Source organism: Penaeus monodon, chromosome 9 (assembly GCF_015228065.2).
Source record: "Penaeus monodon isolate SGIC_2016 chromosome 9, NSTDA_Pmon_1, whole genome shotgun sequence".
Lineage (NCBI taxonomy): Eukaryota > Metazoa > Arthropoda > Malacostraca > Decapoda > Penaeidae > Penaeus > Penaeus monodon.
Genome location: NC_051394.1, coordinates 20,080,459 through 20,094,038, shown reverse-complemented (window position 1 = coordinate 20,094,038; position 13,580 = coordinate 20,080,459). Strand labels below are relative to the sequence as shown.

Genomic DNA, 13,580 nt, shown 5'->3' with positions numbered 1-13,580 from the left:
TTGGGGAAATGTGCCGAAAAAACATGGTCGGGACTTTGCTGGCCCTCCTCCCTCGCGGGGGAGGGGGGCGTCGCTCGGGTTTTTAGGAAATTCACGCCTTTGGTCCCCAAACCAGCTGGGACCTCAGAGGTGGCCAACCCGCGATTGGGGCACATTCTGAATTATCACCAACCCACCATCGAGCAGCCAAAGTTGTTTTTTAAAACCATCAGGCAAATTTCCCTACACGCGCACACAATTTCCTTTTTATATAAAATATATATATATATATATAAATTTTAAAATTATATATTAAAATTAAATATTTTATATATATGTACAATATTTTAAAATATAAAATATATAAATTCAAAAAATATAATATATTAATATAATATATATAAATCCCTATATACGTACGGATGTAATGCATATAGTTATTGCTTTACATAATTTTGCCCTTATGAATAAATTAAAAAAACCCGGGTTATATATGTATAGGGATATTAAAAATAATTAATTTTAAAATAATATAGTAATAAATATATACAAAATATATTTCATTATATAATAATATATATACCTACATAATAAATAATTTATATTTTATATATATATATATATATAATACATGGATATATATTATTATATAAAATAAAAATATATATTATATATATATATATAACACACACCCTTTTATAAAATATTATAGAATATATATAAAATATATATTTTAATAATATTTTAAAATATATATAAAAATATATATATATAATATATTACACGGTGTTGAGTATGTGTGTTTGGGTGTGGTTAACATAAAATATATTTATATTATATATAGTATATTATATTATATAATATATATATATATAATTTTTAAAACCCCACACACACACCCCCAACACCAACACACACACCAAAAAAACCACCACCAAAACACCCCACACACACCACACACACACACACACACAAAAATACACAAAACACACACACACCCCATATACACATACAACCCCACCCCACACACACACACACCCACACCAAAACCCCCACACACACACCCCACCCCACACACATAAAATATAAAATATTATATATATAATATTATATATATTTTATATTTTATATAAATATATATTAGAAACCTACACATACACAATAAACCCCATACATATTTCATGGGAAATATGTTTAAAAATTTGAAAATGTTTTTAAAATTAAAATGTATTGTGGGTGTGTGGTTTTGTGGGTGTGTGTGTGTGTGTGTGTGTGTGTGTGTATGTGTGTGTTGGGGGGTGTGTGGTGGTGTATTTTGTGTTTTGGGGTGTTTTTTTGTGTGTGGTGTGTGGGGGTGTGGGGTTTTGTGTTAGTTTTGGGGGGGTGTGTGGGGGGTGGGGTGTGTGTGGGTGTGGGGTGTTGGGGTGTGTGTGTGTGTTTTTTTCTTTACAAACCCCCCACACAAACGTACACACACGCATACACCCCACACCCACCCACAAACCCCACACACACACACACCAACCCACGCACACAACACAAACACATTATAAAAATTATATATATTATATAAATATATATATATATAATTTTAAAATAATTATATATAAATATATATATATATAAAATATATAAAATATGTTGTGTATATATTAAAAATATATATATATTTTATATTTTTATATATATTTTTTTTTTTTTTTTTTGGTTTTTTTTTTTTTTTTTTTTTTTTGTTTTTTTTTTTTTTTTCCCCTTTTTCTTTTTTTTTTTTTTTTTTTTTTTTTTTTTTTTTTTTTTTTTTTTTTTTTTGTTTGGTATTAAAATTAATATATATAAAACCAATATAAAAATAATAAAATATATAAAAAAAAATTTTTTTTTTAAAATATATATCAATATGTATTATTAAAATAATCTATTAAAAATTTTTATTTTTTTTTTTTTTTTTATATTGTATGGAATATATACAATTTTTTTTGTTTTTCTTTTCCCTTTTTGGGATAATAATTTATTATATAAAATACCGGGGATTTTTATATATATTTTTGAAATTTTCCTATATTTTATATATTAAAAATTATTTTATATATATATATATATAAAATTATATATTAAAAAATATATATATTTTATATATTATATATTTTATATATATTATAAAATAATTATGATTATATAATATATATTTATATTTTAATTTATATATATTATTTATGTTTTTCAATTAAAATATATGCGGGGAAATGGGAATGTAAACGAAATACAATTATATAATGTATGTGTGTGTGTGAGTGGGGTGTGTGTGTGTGTGTGGTGTTCATTATTGTGTGGGTGTGTGGGTATTAAATTATATCTTTTTAGTTTATAAATATATATATATAGTATTATATATATATTTTTTATATATAAAATATTATATACATATATATTTTAATATAATTAAATTAATATATAATAATAATATATGCATATATTACCCCCTTTTAAAAATTTTTACGTATATATAAAATATATTTTGTACATTATATTTTTTTTTTTTTTTTCTTTATCATTTTTTTGGGGGGCGTCCCTTTTTTCTATGGGCACTCTGTTTAAACCCCTTTTTTAAAGGGGCTGTGGACCATTTTCGAGATGTCTGCTATAAAAACAAGGGAAAAAAACATAAATGTTTCTAGAAGAGTTTCTAGCCAAGGCAAAAAGCCCCTTTCCCCCGTTATCTATTTAATGATAAGTATTATATACACATAAGTATATGTGTATAATTTCACAAAACACCCCACAACCACCACACACACACACACACACACAAACAAACACACACACGCAAAACCCCAAAACACACAAAACACACCATAATATATATATTATATATATATTTAATTTTATTATATATTATATTTATTATTTTATAATATGCCCTATATATGTATAACCTAAATGTGTATAATATGTATATACAATAAATTTTATAATATATATATATTAAAATATATATATTATATTTTATAATAAATTTTATATATAAAATAAATTTTACAATAAATATAAATAATTTATATATATAAAATATATTAATATATGGGTTTTGGGTGTGTTTGTGGGGGTGTGTGGGGGTGTGTGTGTGTGTTGTGTGTGTTTAAATGTGTGTGTATATATATATATAATAAAATATATATATATTTTAAAATATAATAATATATAAAGGAGAGAAGAGAGAAAAGAGAGAGAGGAGAGAGGGGGGAGAGAGAGAGAACGAGAAAAAAAGAGAGAGGAGAGACATACATAAAACCAAAATACTCTTTTTTACATACATATTTTATATTTTAAAAATATAAATATATATATATATTAAAAAAATAATAAAAAAATTTTTAAATATTTTTTAATATTTTTATTTTATATATATTTTAAAAAATAATATATAAAATATAATACCTATTATTTATAAAATTATATATAATATATTTTATAAAATTTTATAAAAAAAAATTTTTTTTTAAAAAAAGATAGGGTAGATAAGATAGATAGATAGAAGATAGATAGATAGAAAAGAATTTGATATAGATTATATTTCATACATATCCAAAATATTATTATATTAATATATATATAAAATAAAATATTTTTATTTATATATTTATGTATTAAAAATTTTATATATATATCTTATAAAATCCATACATGAACATCTTTTTTATGTTTTTTTTTTATATACATATATATATGTTTTATGTATATGCCCAAAATATGTTTTTTTATATAAATATATAAATATTTTAATATTTTTATATATAATTTAAAAATTTTATATAAAATATATATTCCCCAGATTTTGTTTGTACTGTTTTTATTGTGTAAATAGATAAATTTACGTATTTTAAATACATATATATAATATAAATTTATATATATAATATAATTTTTATATATATATATATATATTAAAATATATATATATAATATAAAGTAATATTAAAAAAATATATAATATATATATATATTATATAAAATAATATTTATATAATATTACGGGAAATAATTTTATAATAAAATAATTATATATATATAAAAAAAATATATTAAAAATTTATTTATTTTTTTATTTATTTTATTTATATTTTATATTATATATATATATATATATAATTTTATATTTATATATATATTTATATAAAACATTTAGATAGTAGATAGATAATAGATAGTAATAGATAGAAAAGATAGATATTCATGTGTGGGGTTTTGTTCTTTACAAGTAAAAAATGTCCCAAATTTGGGGTTGAAAACTTTAAACCAAAAACGGGTAAAAAACCTAATTAATTGTAGAAACAAACATTTTGGGAAAAAAAATCCTCAAAATGTATACAGTTTCACGAAGTTATTCCCACTGACCGGGTGTATCTACACACTGGAGGGTGGAATTTTCTGATAAAAAAGTACTGTGTTTGAGAGGGCCTCATTTCCTTGGTAATTAGACTGCAAAAAATTTGAAGCCGAGCACGTCAAGGAAAAACAAAAACAACAAAAAACGCACCCACAACAATATAAAAAAAGATGATAGGTAGAAAAGATAGGTTTTTGTGTTTTGTTTGTTTGGTTTAAACGCACGCACGCGCACCCCACACACACACCCCACCACGCGCGGGGCGCGCATTGGATATAGAAGATAGATAGATATAGATATAGATTAGATATAAAAAAATTCACTTTTTTAATTTCAAAAAGGTGCGATATATTTAAAAAAAAGTGAAAGTTTTTTAAAAAAGTAAAAGTTTGGGAGCGGGGGCCCTAGAAGGGGCAGAGGCCCCAAAATTTAAAATTTCCCTCAGGGGAAAGGAGTAAAAATCATACGAAACCGCAGCCAAAAATTTAAACTAACTTTAAGACCAGAGCGACAGAATTCGCCTTTTAAAAGCCAAAAAAAGGGTATTCAAATTCCAGCGACGAAGATCTCAACACGGGCCAAAACAACAAACGTTTAAGGGCAAATTTAAAAGGGAACTGCCTTTAAGTAGGTGGTAAGAACGTCAAACAAAAACTCAGCAAAATTTCGGGTAGAAAAATAAACCAAACTTAAAGCAAAAATAGGGAAAAAAATAAAATTTTCTGAACTAACAAAAACCCATAAAAAAAAGAAGAAAGAAGGGATGGAAATTCAATATTTTAAAAAAATGGAGAAAAAAATGATCCCCAGGTACCAATGAAAAAATACAGCTTTAAAAAGGGGATCGGGGTTAGGGGGGGAAATCAAATATTGAAAAAAAGGGAAAACCCGACGGAGAATTTAAAAAAATAAAAATGAAATCAAAAGGGGTAGTCGAAGACTCTTATAGGGATCTAACAACTCAATGAACAGCCATGGATAGAAAATGAACCGCAGGGAACTAGTGATGTACCTAACATCAAAAAGAAAAAATAAAAGAGCGCTTTAAAAGCAAATTTAAAAGAGGGAAAACACCCGTGAAAAACAGAATTATTTTAGACCTTAAAAAAAGATGCAGGAGAAAAACGAAAGTAAACATCCAATCTTTTTATCAAAAGCCCTCTCAACGGAAAAAATCCGAAAGCCCGGAAAGCAACAATTATTTTTTATACATAAAAAAAGGGATAGAAAGGAACCCAACCCCCTTTTACCTATCCCCAAAAATGTTTTACAAAATTCATCACAAAATCGCATCTTAACAGTCCATTCTAAAAGCCTAGAGAACAGGCAGGTTTTTTTTTTTTTTTTTTGGGTTCTTAACAACAAACCACATCCCCCGCTCCCCAAATAAAAAAAAAAGTTTAAAAGAAAAAAGGAACCCCGTGTAGGGATTAAACGATTACGAAAAGGGATTTTACTCGTGCAAATACCAAACAGTACAAAAAAACTTTTTCGAAGATAGAGAGTAGAGGAGGTTTGTAAAATATTGGGGAAAATATATATGAAGGGGGGGAAAAGCAAATTTTCCCCAAAGGGGAAAACCCATAAAAGCCCGTTTAAAAAATTTCTAGACAGGGCGAAGCATCAACCCAAAAAATGGGTTTTCAGCTTGTCTTGTGGAAATATTCCCAAAAAGCGGGAAAGGAACGGAAAGGGGATTGAAAATAGGAAGGAACACTTTAAAAAATCTAAGACTTCAGAGATATTGATCTCTTTAAGGGAAATTTCAAAATTTAAAAAACCCATCGAAAAAAAAAGTTGAAAATCCCCCCTTTTGGATGAACAATAAAAAAACAAAAAATCCCTGTTTTAACATTTGGGGTATTCAGTTCGAAGGCGAAGCCCAGAGGTAGTGGGGAAAACATATATATAGCTAGGGGAACTTTGTAGAGACAAAAACATCTCCTAAGGGTTTGGGGGCCTTCGGGAACACAAATAGCATACTAAGAGGCCCTTTCCTTATGTTTTAAAAGAAAATCTTTAAACCCTGCGTCCCCCAGTTTTGAACAATGGATAAGAAAAAAGTAGACTACAAAAAGAATGGAAAAGGAAAAAAATAATTTCCCCGAGAGGGAGGAGAGGTTGCTGGGAAAATTTGCTTTTAAAAGATCGGATGAGGGCGACGTGGTTTAGGGGAAAAGACAAAAGTGGAAAATATACTTGGAAGCATCAAAAAGAAAAATTGGTAAGGGAAAGGGCATATTGCTGGAAGAAAGGGGGCCCGATGGACAAAAAAAAGTAACAGACTGGGCTACAGATAACATAAAGAGGTCCCAAAGGGCCCCCCCAGTGACAAATGGGTGACGAAATAAAAGAAATTTTGGAGCCAACACGGGAAAAAAAAAAAACCAAGAAAGACAAATTTTTGGGAAAAAATTGGGGGAGGCCCCGCAGGATTGATTTTAGGCCCGATGATGTATATAACATAATACAGTTTTGCGTGGGGGTGGGTGTAAAGTGTAAAAAAATAAATATAATAAATATAATGGGAAATTTTTTTGGAAAGGCGCATAATTGGGTTTGTGACGATTTTTGGGGGTGTTGGTTTTTTCTCGCTCTCTACGTTTTAAATATACGGGAAATTTTGCCCCGGAACTCCTAAACTCCCCTTCTTAGCCCCAATAGCAAAGGGGAAAGGGATGGAAAAGGGACCGGGAAAAAATTTCGATATAAAAAAATTTAAAAAAATATACACAGAATCAAATCACTATAAGGTTTTAGTAAAAGGGTTGCAAACCCTTTGGGCCTTTCCCCCAAAAACCTTTAGGAAAACAAAGGAAACCCTTTACGTAGTCCCGGCGAGAAAAAAGCGTCCCAAAAAACGGGGTCCGGCGTTCTATCTCGCCGGAATACGTTAGGAATTGGTTTTTTCTTCCCGGCCTGGGTTGGGGGCCCGGGACTGTCAGGCTGGGTTTTTGAAATATATATATAGAGATAATTTTATTATATATATATATTATAATATATATAATTTTATAAAATTTTATAAAATATAGTTTTAAAATATATATATAAAATATATTTTTAAAATATATATATATATTTTATTTTTTTAAATATATAATATATAATATATATATTAAAAATATATATTAAATTTTAATTTCCCCGGGAAAAAACTAACCCCACACACACACACACACATAAAAATATTACTAAAGGGTAAAGTTATATATATATAATTAATTTTTTATAATATATATATATATAATTTTAAATATTTTATATTTTTTTTTTTTTTCACATGGCAGTGCCACCCCCTTTTCGGGCTGAATGCCCCCTTTCCCAAGCCCAAACCCGGTTTTTTGCCACGGCGGTGACTTTACAACACTGCGTTTGAGTTTGATTTCCCTTTTTTCGGGGTTTTAGCCAGAGTTTTTTTTTTGCTGGCCCGCGGCGGGGGAAACAAAAAAAGGGACCCCGGGGTCGAGTCCAGTGCTCTAAAACCATTTGCAGCAGTCAATGGGTATATTGTATATATTTTATATATATATAAAATATATAATAATATAATATATTTTTTCTATAAAATATATATAATTTTTTTTTTTTTTTTTTTTTTTTTTTTTTTTTTTTTTTTTTCTTTCTTTTTTTTTTTTTTAGCAACCATTTTTTCCACTGCGGGAACAAAGGCCCCCTTCTCTTTTCAAATTTTTTGAGAGGATAATTTTTCAGTTCAAAATTGCCTGATTGGATGCCCTTCTTAAAACAAACCCCGGTTTTTGGGGTTTTTAAAACCTGTTTCCACGGCGGCGCCTTCCCCCACACACCTTCGTTTTTATTCTCAAAACGATATGGCCCCTTTTCCCCCGCCCCTTAGATCCCGGGGTCGAGGAGCAGACAGAGTGCAAGCATTTTCACACTGCCCCCGACGGGGAATTGAACTCGGGACCATGAAAGTGGATCCCCGTTCTCAACCACTGGGAAACCCTCGCGGGGAGTAAAATATATATTTAATATATATATATATAAAATATATAATAATTTTAAAATATATAAATATATTATATATATTTATAAAATATTACCCAATGGGTAAAGTAAAACAAAAAACACACACACAACACACACACACACACCCACACCACACACACACACCCCAACCCACACATATATATATATATAATTTTATATTATATATATATTATATATAATATATTTTAAATATATATTACAATGGGGTTTAATATAAACAACCTCCGGTTTAAATTTGGGTTTTGGTCCCCGAGGAGTATGGGCCCCCCTTGCCCCCGTGTTCCCAAACCGGGCGGGTTTTCCCATCTATGGGATAAATTTGTAAAAAGGGGTTAAAGGGGCTCTTTGCCTTGGTGGCAACTCTTCTAGAGAAAATGTCCCCCATAAAAACACTGCAGGGAAAGCAACGGGAAAAACCCTTTAAATGATATTTTCCTTTTATTTTTTGGGGGGCATCTCAAGAAATAGCCTTTAGTCCCGGGAAAGACTGGGGATGTTAATGAATTTCAGAGAATAGAGAGCCACGGAGAAAATGGATGCCAAAAAAAGGGTCAGCTGCAGGGCCGTACACTGAAGAAAAAGGGTTTTTATATTATTAAAGTGTGTGTTGGTGTGGTTTGTGGTGTGTGTGTGTGTTTTGTGGGTGTGTGGTTTGTGTGGTTGTTGTGTTTTTTGTGTGTGTGTTTGTGGGGTTTTGTGGTGTGTCCATTGGCTGTTTTAATAAAGTGTTTGGTGTGTGCGTGTGAAAGCGTGTTTTGATATTTATAACTCCCCGTAATTTTGAATTTTTGGTCAACTGTTTTTTTTCAGTTAAAAGGCCCCCTTTTTAGTGCTGTGCCCCTGATCCTTCCCCTCACATCACTTTTGCCCGCCACCCGGGGAAACCCCCCAAACCTGCCGGCCCTCGGTCGAGGAAATCCAAGAGCGGGGAGGAGTTTCCCCGTGCTGGGACTATCTTGGTCCCAAACGATCACCTTCAGCCTCAGGGTCTTGTTGTGTCTCGCCCACAACGTCCCCCGTTCTCGGGGTTTTTTCCCTCCGCCGCCGCCATTTTGATCTCCTTTTGGTGGCTTTGGGGGAAAAAGGGGGAGAAGGAGAGGGAAAAAAGTGAAAGGAAAAAGGGGAAGGAGGGGGTTTAAAAAAAGGGGGGGGAGAGGGGGGAGAGAAAAAGGGGGGGGGGGAAAAGAGGGGGGGGGGTTTAAAAAAGAAAAGACTGGAAAAAGAAAGAAAGGAAAGTTTCTTAAAGAAAAAAAAAAGAAAAGAAAAAAAAAAGCATCCAAAAGGGGCAGGCCCTTTCGTTTTCCCTCTGGGGCCCTTTTAATTTTCAGGGGAAAAATTTTAGCTTTGTAAAAAAAAATCTACCTGAAAAATGATAATGGCTTTTCCCCTTACAAACACTTTTAAAACAAATTTTTTTTCATAACACTTTTTTATTTTTTCTGCCAAAAACCCTTTAAAAAAGCAAAATCAAATGAGTTTAGGTCGATGAAAACTTTTTTTATTTTTTACTCCCAAAAAACCCTCTACTTTCTTTAAAACACTGACCTTCTACACATTAGTGTTTTATGTTTTTACCAAAAACACAGGGGACCACCACAAAACACAAAATAGATAATAGATAGATGATAATTGATAATAATAATAGATAGACAGGTAGGTAGGTAGATTTAAAAGAAAGTAGAAGATAAAAGAGGAAGGAGAGAGAGAGAGAAAGAGAGAGAGAGATAGGAGGGGGGGAGGGAGAGAGAGAGAAAAGAGAGAAGAGAGAGGAGAGAGAAAAGAGAGAGGGGGGGGAGAGAAATGAGAGAGAGAGAGAGAGAGAGAGAGAGGGGAGGAGTGAGAGTGGAAAACGAAAGCGAGGGGGGGAGATACATCCCTAAAAATGTAAAATGTGTGTGTGATATTAGTTTTTGTGTAATATATATGTTGTGTAAAGCACACACACACCCACCACACCCACACACACCCACCACACACACACACACAAAACACACACCACCAACACCACACACACACACACACACACACCACACCACACACATATAAATTTTAATATTTAAATATTTTATAAAATATATATATAAAATATAAAATATATATAATAAATTTTATATAATATAATATACCCAAACACACGAAAAAATATGTGTGGTTTTATATATATATATTTATATATATTTATATATTAAAATTAAATTATATATATATATTTTAATATATATTTTTATATACTATAATTTTTTAAAATAAATTTTAATATTATATTATATATTATATATATAAAATATACATAATTGGGATGGGGAAAAGTATTATATGGATAATTTAACATCAATATATATATATATATATATTTGATTATTATTTTAATATAATTATATTTATTTTATATTATGTATATATGTATTATATTTTATATTTTATATATATAATATATTAAATCTATTAAAATTTTAATATCATACCCAACGACACCCCCCCGATGTGGTATTTAAAAGAATAAATAAATGAATAGATAAAAAAGAATAAATAAATAAATTTTATTAAAAATTTTAATTATTATTATAAAATAATAATTATATTATATATTTTATATATGTATGTATGGGTATATATATATATTTCATGTAAGGGTTTTGTGTATAATTATTTTATTATAATAAGATATATATTATATATATATAAAATATGCTAATGCATATATGCATATAATTTTGCCTATTACAAAATATATTATATAAAAAACTATAATAATATACTAAATATTATTTATACACACACACACACAAACAAAACACACACAACACACAACACACACACAAACAAAACACACACACACACACACAAACCCCACAATATTTATATATATATATATATAAAAATAAATTAAAATATTTTAAAATATTAAAAATTTTAATATATTTCATATGTTTGGGTGGTGTTTTTGTGTGTGTGTGTTACACCCCACAAAACCCCCCCTACACACCACACACACACACACACCCACACAAAATTTTATATTTTAGATATATATATAAATATTATATATATTTATATATAATTTTATATTATATTATAAATTTTACATATTTTTGGGGTGTGGTGTTTGTTTGTGTGAGAAAAAAACATAATGCACAAAATGTGTATTTGTGTATTTTTGTGTGGGCGCAGTTTGTTATGGGTTATGATTAACAGAGGTAAAAAAAAAATAACTTTTTTAAAAACCCTAATCTCTTTGAAAAATACCCTTTTCCTTGAATCAATAAATTTCCTTAAATCCACAACCCCAGATTTTACAATTTAAAGGGGAATATATCCATGACTTTACAAAAATCCCAATTTTTTCATCGGTTTTTTATCTTAGGTTTTTTTCATAATATTTCACTGCAAAGAAAACCAACCTTTTTTCCCAAAAACCCCCACTCGAATTACCGTTTAAATTTAAAATAGGTCTTAGTTGCATTTTAAAAAAATAAACATATTTCCGGGTTTTTTCCTCCACAATGCAAGACCTCGAAACCTTTGGGTCAAACTCCCACACTGGGAAACGCTGACTGACCTGGTCGCGATCGGCCGGCCCCGCTTGGGGGGTTCCCCTTACCATGGCAAAACCCAAAACGTTTTTTTAAATCCAGGCCGGCCCCTTTTGACCTCTTCCCCGATTTTCCCCGTGACCGGGGTTGGGCCCTGAATCTTTTTTGTGACAAAAGAAAATGGGTGATGAATTTTTTGATTTGGTTTCGTAACCTGTGTTTTTGTTTTTGGGCCCCGTGGTGTAAGAAAGACCGGATGCATATGTAAAAAATTAATATATTTAAAAACAAGTAAGAGCGTGAAGGGAGAGGTGAAAATGTTTGGGACAGAGAGAGAAAGAGAAAAAAATTTTTAAAAAAAAGCAAGAAAGGGGTTTAAAAGAGAAGGAAAGTATAATAAGGGGGAGGGCCCATAACAATGAAAAATAAAAAATAAATAGATAATGAAAAAAAGCAAAAGAATAGAAAAAAAGAAACGTGGAAAAACCCAAGACATAAAAGAGAAAGGGGGAGCTGAAAAAACAAAAAGGTTTAGAAAGAGAAAAAACAGACACAGAAAAAACAGAGAGAAAGGGGGGGGGGAAAGGGGTTTTTTTAAAAAATAAAAGACCCAAAAGGGGAGGGAAAAAAAGAGAGAGAGAAAGAGAGAGAGAGAGGGGGAAGAGAGGGAGAGGGAGAGTAAAAAAGAGCGAGAGAGGGGTGAAAAGTTTTCTTTGCGTGCGTGTAAAAAAGAGAAGGCCCCCCCCAAATAGGTTTTTTATCTAATCATGAAATATATCGTGATTTGATCTTTTGGGGGGGTCATTTTTTAAAACTTTTAGTAGAAATTTATAGTTTTCATGACTCCAAAACACTGGGTATATTTTTCCCACCCTTAAAACGTTTTTTTATCAGTGCGTTTTTTTATTGTTTTTCATTTTTACGACAATATTTAAATAGTTACAATTTTTTGTTACTTATTTTTGTTTACATTATTTTTCATTACTAAAAGTATCCTTTTATTTCTTTTTGGTTTTTCACACCCTTATTATTTATGTTGTTTTTTTTAATCATTATTATTGGTTTTATTATCAAATTAAAAATTTTGGTTTTTTATTCATTATCCTTTTTGTTGTTTTTTGTTAAATTTTTATTATTATTTGTTTTATTATTTTTAAATTTTTTTATTTTTATTATTTTTTTATTAAATTAAAATTATTATTTTTATTTTTATTATTCATTATTTTTATCATTATCATTATCAAAATTTCATTTAAACATTATTATTATCATTTTAAATTACATTTATTTTTGGGTTTTTGGTTTTTATTGGGTTTTTATCATTATTATCTTATCATTATACAAAATTTTTAATCAAAATATCATTATCATTATCATTTTTATTTTCAAACGTCATATCATCATCGTCATCATCATCACATCCTCATTATCTCCCTTATTATCATTTCATTATAAAATATTAATTCTTTTTATTATTTTTTTATTATTAAATTATTATTTTTATTACATTTCTATTATCATCATCATTTTGAGATAAACCCAAAACCAAACGGAAATTTTGCTTTTACATTATGCCACAAAGAGCCTTTTTCTTTGAAATCCATTTTTATTTAAAATCAAAAATCTAATGCGTGACTGATTGTCCCCAAATTTGGCCCGCATTTTTTAAT

General features: G+C 29.3%; 1 pseudogene; it reads right to left on the bottom strand.

The window, feature by feature from the left end:
• Positions 1-8,606: 8,606 nt before the first annotated feature.
• LOC119576662 overlaps positions 8,607-13,580 on the bottom strand; it is a 9,001-nt pseudogene continuing 4,027 nt past the window's right edge.